This window comes from Lolium rigidum, chromosome 1, assembly GCF_022539505.1.
Source record: "Lolium rigidum isolate FL_2022 chromosome 1, APGP_CSIRO_Lrig_0.1, whole genome shotgun sequence".
In the NCBI taxonomy this organism is placed as follows: domain Eukaryota; kingdom Viridiplantae; phylum Streptophyta; class Magnoliopsida; order Poales; family Poaceae; genus Lolium; species Lolium rigidum.
This window is the reverse complement of record NC_061508.1, coordinates 209,683,034-209,692,419: the sequence shown is the minus strand read 5'-3', so window position 1 is coordinate 209,692,419 and position 9,386 is coordinate 209,683,034. Positions and strand designations below refer to the sequence as shown.

The following is a 9,386-nucleotide window of genomic DNA, read 5'->3' as shown; positions in this document are numbered from 1 at the left end:
TGTCTCACTATCGACAGGAATATCGCCTTCCACTGAAAAATATCGGCCGTTAGAGCATCTCCACTCGATGCCCCCATTTCACATCATTTCACATCTGGCTAATGACCTTTGGGGGGGGGGGGGCTATTTAATCTCTGGGAGGCTCCTAGTCATACGGGGAGGCTATAGGGGACCAACTGGGCTTGATTTTTTTCCATAGATTACTATTTTTGAAGTTTGGATAAACCATTGCTTCGTCTGGTGTCTACAATACATATTACTCATATAATACTAATTTTATTTTTACCAAATCGAAAAAATTTATGTTGAAAAGAAAAATTTATAGATCCAATGTCACATTCCGTAAAAATTTACGATACATGTATAGGATGCACTCAATGTGTACGAACTTGTCCAACAGATGTATTAGAAATGATACCCTGGGATGGATGTAAAGCCAAGCAAATAGCTTCTGCCCCGAGAACTGAAGATTGTGTGGGTTGTAAGAGATGCGAATCCGCTTGCCCGACGGATTTTTTAAGTGTACGGCGTCCCATTTTGGTTTTTCTTTGGAGAGGACAATTGAAAATGCTCTTATGAGACACCAAAGTGTTAAACCTAGGGTTTGAATTTTGGTGGGTTAGAGGTGCCTTACTTTTTTTTATAAAGGGAATGTATTAATATCAAAAGATACCAATTACACCCAGCCTCTGCAACAACGCCCCACCCTAGTGGTAGTACGGATGCACACAACCAAAAACGAGTAAAGAAAACTAAGAAATAAAAGTCCCGCTACAGCCTTTCAGACCTAGCAACAGCAATACAATCACCATCGTGACAACACCTGAAATACAGACACTCCAAAAGTGATGCCTCCGAGAAGGAAACAGTGCACCAACGTCGTCGTCGTCCAACCAAAGGTCTTAGGTTTTCACCCTGAAGATAGTCCCCACTCTCCAAACAATGCCTCCAACAAGATCATTGCTAGGCACAACCAGTTAAGGCCAGACCTTGGGTTTTCACCCTGAGATGTAAGACTCTGAACTTCACCTTTGCTGCCGCACCCACATGCATACCACTGCTGCGGAGCCCGGAAAGCCAAGAAAATCCCTCAGCCTCACGGAGACTCGAACCTCCTTTAGCCAGTCCACCAATCTGGCATTCATGATATTCCTTCTTCTGACTTCACCATGAACCAAAAAGTCACATGATGTCAACACAGAATAGAGCTTCGCGTCGCTCCCTCCGGAACCAAACGGTCGGAATAAAACATGGGTGCGCGCGACTGAATACCACCCGATCCAGCAAACTCCAGGAAAAAGATGCACTGTTCCATTCGCCGGCTGAACTTTTCAGAACTCATCTCTGACCTCCGGTAGATCTTCATATTTGCTTGCGAGAAACCCGAGAACCGCCACAAAAAACAAAGCAAGACCAGCAGCCCCACGCCGCCAGTCCCTCCTACCGGATCACCAGGGAAGAGGACGGTGGCGTGGATCATGCGTACCACCGCTGAACCGTCACCGGGGCAGAGGCCGCCACCGCTCCACTGAATCCTCCATAACTACCGACGGAGAGCATCAGGCCCCGGCCAAGTAGCCGTTCCGCCCGGCTTCCTCCACCTGCGCTTCATCACCTCCCATGGAACGCCACCGTGGAAACCCTCTCCTCCCCCTCGTCGTTTGACGGAAGGGGCGCCGCCGCCGCCGCCGGGACCGGGGCTGGGGCCAAGGCCGGCAGCAGCGGCGGCTGAGGGGCGGTGGTCCGGGGGCGGCTGCTCGGGGCGGGGCGGGCAGATCCTCTGCCGCTGCCCTGGAGGGAGCGGAAGAGGAGGAGGGCGGTGGCTAGGTCAGGGAGAGATGGGTTTCGCCTGCAGCACTTGAAATGTGGATGCCGAGAGGTGCCTTACTAATCTTTCACCTTTTTACTTGAGGATAACAATTTGCTCTCTTTCCTAACCCATAGATCTGGCATCTTTTTACAAAAGTTGGAAAAAATAACGTCATCCCGTAATACATATTTTATATCTTCGGATGAACAATGTTCTTAGACGGTTACTAAATGGAGTATATTGCATGTTACAGGCAGTAGTCGGAAAACGCAGCGACTCAACTACATCGACTAGAGGCAGTGCCACACTGCCACCTATAAACAGGCCGTGCCAAAATATAGATCCCCGGACACAGTAGGTATTCGGGATCAGCATCTCCCGCAGAAACCAAAGTGGCTAAGCAAACAAAAAGGATGGACACCATTGGCATGGCGACGGCGATGGAGAAGACCACCAGATTCGACGACCTCCCGGTGGGCTGCGTCGCGCACGTGCTGGCGCTCACCTCCCCTCGCGACGTCTGCCGCTGCGCTGCCGTGTCACCGTCCTTCCGCGACGCCGCCGAGTCCGACACCGTCTGGGAGCGCTTCCTCCCGGCGGACTACCTCGCCATCCTCCTGCGCTCCGGCTCCGGCCGCTCGCCATCGCCGTCGTCTAAGAAGGAGGCCTACCTACGCCTCTCCGACAGCGGCGTCCTGGTCATCGACAGCAGCGACACGGCGGTGTGGCTGGCGAGGGGAGCGGGGCCAAGTGCGTGGCGCTGCCGGCAAGGAAGCTGAGCCTGCCGTGGGACGACGGCGAGTTCAGCTGGAGATGGACGCCTCACCCGCTCTCCAGGTGCATGATTAAATTTGGGATCATCCTCCTTTTTTTTTCTCCTGGTTAATTTGCTGACTATACTACAGATCATGCACCATAGCTATCGATCCTGTCCCGCAGTTTATGCATGTGCTTAATCGATTGCTCGATGCCATGGTTCTTTTTTCTTACCAATTTGGTGGAGTGTGTATCGCGTCCAATCGTGTTTCTTTATAACACAATTATTATTTTTTATCATGTCAACAGATGCTTCCATCACCGATCGGGATCTCCCGAAACAATTAAAAAACACCAGAAAATACACATAGAAAAGTAAAGATCCCGGGGATTTTCTTCTTACGGTCGTGCAACACTGTACTCACGAACAGCTATGAAGCCATTCAAAGAAATTTCGCACACCGAAAAATTTATAGCGGTTTTTAAAAAAAAACAAGGAAAACGACTTACCATTTTCGCACACCAAAACTTTATATAGAGAGGTATATGATATCATCCATGCATGCACCTAAGACTGATGCTGATGCAGGTATCCCAACGGTACAAAAAAGTGAGTTGTTAACTAAGATTGTTTAGTTTTAAGTAAGGTTGCAACTGAGTTTTTAAATTGGTAAGTTTGATTGCAACTAAAAAGATATGGTTTGGAGTAAAAAAAAATCACATAATCCAAGGTTATACATGTAGTATTAGATTGTGAAGATATAACATCACTTGACTGACAATTAAACTAATTTTCAATAAGCTGAGTATTAGCCACACCCCTATTATAGAGCAAACATGAATCATAGTACACTTGTACAAGACATGAGATGCATTGTGAGCACCGATTATACGTTGCACGCGATATAGTGCATGTCCCACGCTCTCTCCTCCATACTTTATGAGAGATAATGTCAGCCTACATACTCTCTTCTTCCACAATTTAAAACATCTGTAGATTTTGAACGAAAATTCTAATTTGAAAACTGTTTGAAAATATAAGTTCTTTTGAAGAGAGATTCAAAACAATATTAATGTTGAATAAAATTTGAAAATCTACTTTTGAAATATTATGAAACTTTGAAAAACTTTATGTCATGTGGTGAATTCTATGCTGGAACAGTTTATTTCACTGTGTTTCGAAAGCGTTGTTTATTTTGTGTTTCAATCTACTTTAAACTTGTGTTAGACACGTATGTCAAATCTATCAGAATGCGAATAGTTTAATTTCTTGTTAGGTTTTATTGTTTTCTTGAATTTAGTTTTTTAGCCTGAAAAATAGTCGGTGAACTAATAGAGTGTGTGGTGTACCATATACTTGCAAACGATTTCTGCATGTCCAAATCTCAAAGCAACTAAAGAAGGTAAAATCAACGGTGCATGCATGCACTTTGATCTAGTATATGCTAGAAAAAAACATTTTCCAAGATGCATCTCGCTAGTATATATGCAGACACGAGAAAAGTTCTTGCATCGGACATACGTACCCTCGTTGCCTGAATCTTCTCCCTTGGATTGCGTCCAAAGAACAAAACCACGAAGTGACATTTCAAAATGATAAAAAAGAGAAAGTCCTTCCACCACATAAACACTCTTCTTGACCGCCCGTAGAAAATACACGTAGACGTCAGAGGCGCCGGCGGCTAGAGGCAGCTGCGTAGTAGTATTTCGTCAGAAACAATTAATTCTGGTCAAACAACGCGGATGGCAGGCCTAGCTAGGCCACGGAAGCGGGTGATGTCTGCTCTACGCTATACACGACGTATAATAAGCAAGGAAAAAATAGCGCGCTATAACAAAATAGCGTCGGCTAAAAAATACGCTATTAGCGTGAAATAGCGTGCTATAGCGCGCTAATAGCACGCTATAGCGCCGAAATGATGTAGCGTGGGCTGTCCAGAAACGCTATAACGTATAACGTTGAAATAGCGCGCTATTTTTTTCCATGATAATAAGCAGCCGTTAAATAAGCTAACAATCCAGCAATCCGCATCAGTAATCTGTGCCGTCTGCATCAGAAAAATATTGCTGAATTTCTTGACACTCTATCTGATCTCCCCACTGACACTGCATGATTGATTATTGTCAGGTTCCCGGAGGTGGCGCAGCTGGTGGGCTGCACGGGCCTGGACATCTACGGCCGGCTCCCGGCATCGGCGCTGACGCCGGCCACCGACTACGCAGCTTACCTGGTGTTCGGCGTGGCCGACGAAGGCCACCGCGGCCTCAGCTTCCCGGACCAGGAGACCACGGTGGCAGTCGGAGGCCGTGCGGCCTCGAGCCACGCCGTGTGCCTCTGTCCGGACGAGAGGGAGGCGCGCAAGTTCAGGGGCGTGGCTCACGCGGACGGCGTGAGGCGGCCGGAGCGACGGGACGACGGGTGGTCCGAGATGGAGATGGGGCGGTTGCGTGTGGATGAGACCCTGGCGGCCCAGGAAGAGGTGGTGGTCAGCTTCGAGGTGCTGGGGTGGTACCCCAAGCGCGGGCTCATCGTCGAGGCCGTCGAGTTTAGGCCACTCTAATCTGATGTAGCAGGGCCTCGGTCGTCGGCCGGATCGACGTGTTGTGCATCAAACTATCAATGCATGGCTCGCACATAGGCTCAAGAAAGGCTAGTTCATCACTTTTAAGGTGTTCTTTTTAGAGTACAGTGTGTTCATCTTTGATCACACCTGCACTGAGGTGATGATTATGTGCCCGAACCATTATAATGCCACCGGGTGTGTCGTCTTCGAAGAAAAAGTGTGATGTGAAGCTCTGCTGGTATTGTGTCGCTGATGGTATTCTGTCTCTACTATCCAATAGTGTCGTGTCTAAACTAGGGTCTGTGGTGTGTCTGAATTATGGTGTATGAACAAGTGCTGCATCGTGCTGAGTAGACTGAACCTATTTCGTATCGTCTATGATCTTTCTAGTATCTTGCATTGTGTACTTGCTTGTGCGCTATTTATCACTCGTGACCTCATCAATGAAAAGAACAAGTAACCAGAAGCTGATTTTAGGTTGTAACTAAAAAACACGATTCACGTTTCAGGCTACTACGTAGCCTTAAAACCGAGCTATCAAACAGCCAAAATCCAAATCTTCACGGGCCGAAAAAATTCTTCGCGCACTACCAAACGATATGACGTTTTTGCTCATGGCTCGTCTAAAACGCGTAGATGAGTTCTTCTCTAACGTAGTGGTGCACTAAATTAGTCCAGGCTACCAAACGGAACTTCATGAACAGAAGACACTAGCTAGCTAGCTAGTAGCTAGGTAGGCCTCGTCATACCCTGGAATGATCAATATGGTATGGGCGCAACTATTGGCGATTTACACAAAAATAACCCAAAAGACGAAGAAAAGCACAGACTGACCCTCCGGCGAAATTATTTCACCAATCTAACCCTTTTGTGTGGCGCCTCTCCCACGGGCGCCACACGTGCTCATGTGGCTCCCCTCCTGCCGGCGCCACACACCCAGCCGACGTGGCCCCATCGATGCTGAGCTGGTGCGCCCATCCGACGTGGCAGCATGTGTGGCGCCCCTCCCAACGGCGCCACACGTGCACTTGTAATCCCCCCAAACATACTGTGAGACAATTCCTCTGGTACTTAGCCGTTTTGCGAGGCTCGATGTGTGGCGCCGATGCCACGGGCGCCACACTAGCATGTGTGGCGCCGATGCCACGGGCGCCACACATCCACTTAAGTGTGGTGCCCGCGCCCGCGCCCAGCCCGACCCTCTCTTTCTCTTCTTTCTCTCCTCTCTTTCTCACCTCCAACCGCCGCCGCCGGCCGCCTCTCCGCCGCCCCCCACCAAATCCTCCACGGATTGGACAGATCTGGCCGGCCAAATCCATCCCCATACAATCCTCAAGGTATTCCCCTTCGTTCCCCTTCGATTCATCCAAGATTTGCTCCGGTTTAATTCGTTCCCCTTCGATTCATCCTAGATTGGAAATGTTGGTTGTGTTTGAACCATAGATTTGTATGCATGTGTGTTGAACCATAGATTTGAACCATAGATTTGTTGAAACCATAGATTGTATGCATGTGTTTGAACCATAGATGTTAAATTTTGTTAGATTGTATGCATTGTATCCAAAGATGTTTGAAATGGCTATGTATGTGTTGAAATGGGTATGTAAGTGTTGAATGTATGTATCCTAGATTTGTGGAGGAACCCTAGGCATCAAATTTCATGAATGTGTATTTGTAGGAATAACTCATATGGTGTTCTATCCCTAGATATGAATGTATGTGTGTATGGAACCTTATGTATGTATGTGGTGAAAGACAAAATTGGAGCTTAGCAAATGCATTCTATTGTCTTACATATGTCTATTATGTGCCTAGGAATGGTATGTCTTACGAAATTCATATGTGTGATGTATTTGGATATGAACTCTCGTGTATTTGGATATTCTCATGTATGTGTTGCTCATTTTTGTTAGTGGAATGACTCATAACATGGTTGTGTAAACATGTAGGATGGTGTGGCTTCTGGATGAAGAGTACGACAGGGAGCACCGGGCTGTTCATATGACGGAGAGGGAAACGGATCTTCACCCTTTGAAGATTCGTTACCATGGCACATCGGATATACCTTATGACGAGAGGTACACGGAGTTCATCCGGCCTACCGGTCTTATGCCGTTCATATCCCTTGTAAGCCGTGGGGGCCACACATGAACCCCTCGGCACTCACCGCCCTTGTCGACCGGTGGAGGCCGGAGACTCACACCTTCCACTTGAGGGCCGGCGAGATGGCCCCTACTCTCCAGGATGTTTCCATGATCCTTGCACTACCTATTCAAGGCGAGCCACTGTGTATGAACACAGCTTCTGATGGGTGGCGCCGAGCGGATGGAGGGGCTTATTGGCAGGGCTCCTCCGGCGCCGAGCAAATCCAAAGCGAAGAGTTCCCGCCGGCGCGTCTTTCGAATGGATCAGGACTAACTTTGGAGAATGCCCGATAGAGGCCGACGAGGACACTCGGAGGACGTACGCCCGCGTGTACTTATGGTACATGATTTCCAGGACTCTCTTTCCTGACGGGGGGGGTAAGCTGGCCCATTGGTGTTGGCTGAAGGCGCTTACGGTGTTGGACGACCGGTGGAGTTGGGGAACAGCGGCACTTGCCTACCTCTACCGGCAGGTGATGATTTGTTCTATGTACTATTTTCCTATAGTAGTGCGCTACACAAAGTAGTAACCAAATATCTTATGTACGCAGTTGGACGAAGCTTGTCGCAGGACTGGGAGCAAGACTGGGAGCGGCGGCTCCTACTACCTCGAGTGGTTCCATCAGAACACGCGTATCGAGTTAGTGAAGCGCGCGTATCGTGAAGAGATCTTGGACGACCCCATCCAGTTCGATGAGGTTGGGCAAAGCCAGCACGATACTTTTGCTCGCAGAGGGAGATCGACTTCTATTGCTTCCGAGCTGAACTTCGTGGTAATGGATTCTCTCACTAACTAGTACATCATCTAGATTGCCATGTGCTCGCTTAAATTGTGTATGCTATGTTTGTCACAGCGGGAGGAGATCCAAAAAACAGCTGAGGACTGCGAGGTTATGTGGGAGCAGAGCGGGAGAGATGAAAAGCCTGTCGGACCGTTGCGGAATTTCATTAAGGTATGATCACCAACTTTGAATGTACACTATTATGTTCTGGTGGCTTTGTAACCATGAGTTCCATGACGTAGAACACTGCACGAAAGATGCGGCGGTTAGCGAACTTGCTAGGTTGCCGCGAAGGCGAAATCCCTACATCCTCCTCTTCTGAAGAACATGTATGGACTATTTTGTTGCTGTGAAACATGTTCTTACTAATTTCAACTTTTGTAATCTCATGTGTTCATGTTTGTGAAGATTCCTCCTGAGGACGACCTAATTCTGAGTCAAGGCATACTTCCGAAGCGTGCCTCCAAGCAACGGTCAGCTTACCAGTTGAAGCCAAGGGGCAAGGCTCCAAACCGGTACACTCCGGAAGATTATGTCAACCGAGGAAAGAAGGTTGTCACTGAGGAGGATGACGGACGGCCGCGGAGATCAGCTATGTCGAGGATGAGGAACGACGAGCCGTTCTCTTCAGATGAGGAGGAGGAGGAGGAGGAGCAGCAGGAGGAGCAGCAGGAGGAGCAGGAGGAGGAGCAGGAGCAGCAGGAGCAGCAGCAACAACAGCCAAGGCAGCGGACGAAGAGGATGGCCGTCCGGAAGCAGCCCACGAGGACGGCACGTCGAGGACGCTACTAGGATGTGCTACGTGTTGTTCTGAACTCTATATTCATAAGTATCGATTTGTGAACCCTATGTCATTTCGAACTATGGTCTGTAATGCTACTTGTTGTTTGAATCTACGTGCTACAAATGTGACCTATGAAGTGTTATATGTGTATGTCATGGAATTGCTACTTGTTGTGTCCAATGTTGTACTCGTAACTGTTGGAGTTTGGTAGGCTTTTTCATGTTTTCAACACAAGTCCATGTGTGGCGCCCTGCACGCTGGCGCCACAAGTTCTAGTGTGGCGCCCCTGGCATCGGCGCCACACATGCCAACTTATATGAACTATTGGGTCCAAAACATCCAGGGGCTCCGGACGATAAGTCCTTAGCCGTTTTCGCGAGCCTCTATGTGTGGCGCCCGTGGCATCGGCGCCACACATGCTAGTGTGGCGCCCGTGGCATCGGCGCCACACATCGAGCCTCGCAAAACGGCTAAGTCCCAGAGGAATTGTCTCACAGTATGTTTGGGGGGATTACAAGTGCACGTGTGGCGCCGTTGGGAGGGGCG

At 48.6% G+C, this 9,386-nt stretch overlaps 1 pseudogene; it reads left to right on the top strand.

Moving 5' to 3' along the window:
• Positions 1 to 2,226: 2,226 nt before the first annotated feature.
• On the top strand, positions 2,227 to 5,134 carry LOC124683048 (annotated as a pseudogene).
• The last annotated feature ends 4,252 nt before the right edge of the window (positions 5,135 to 9,386 follow it).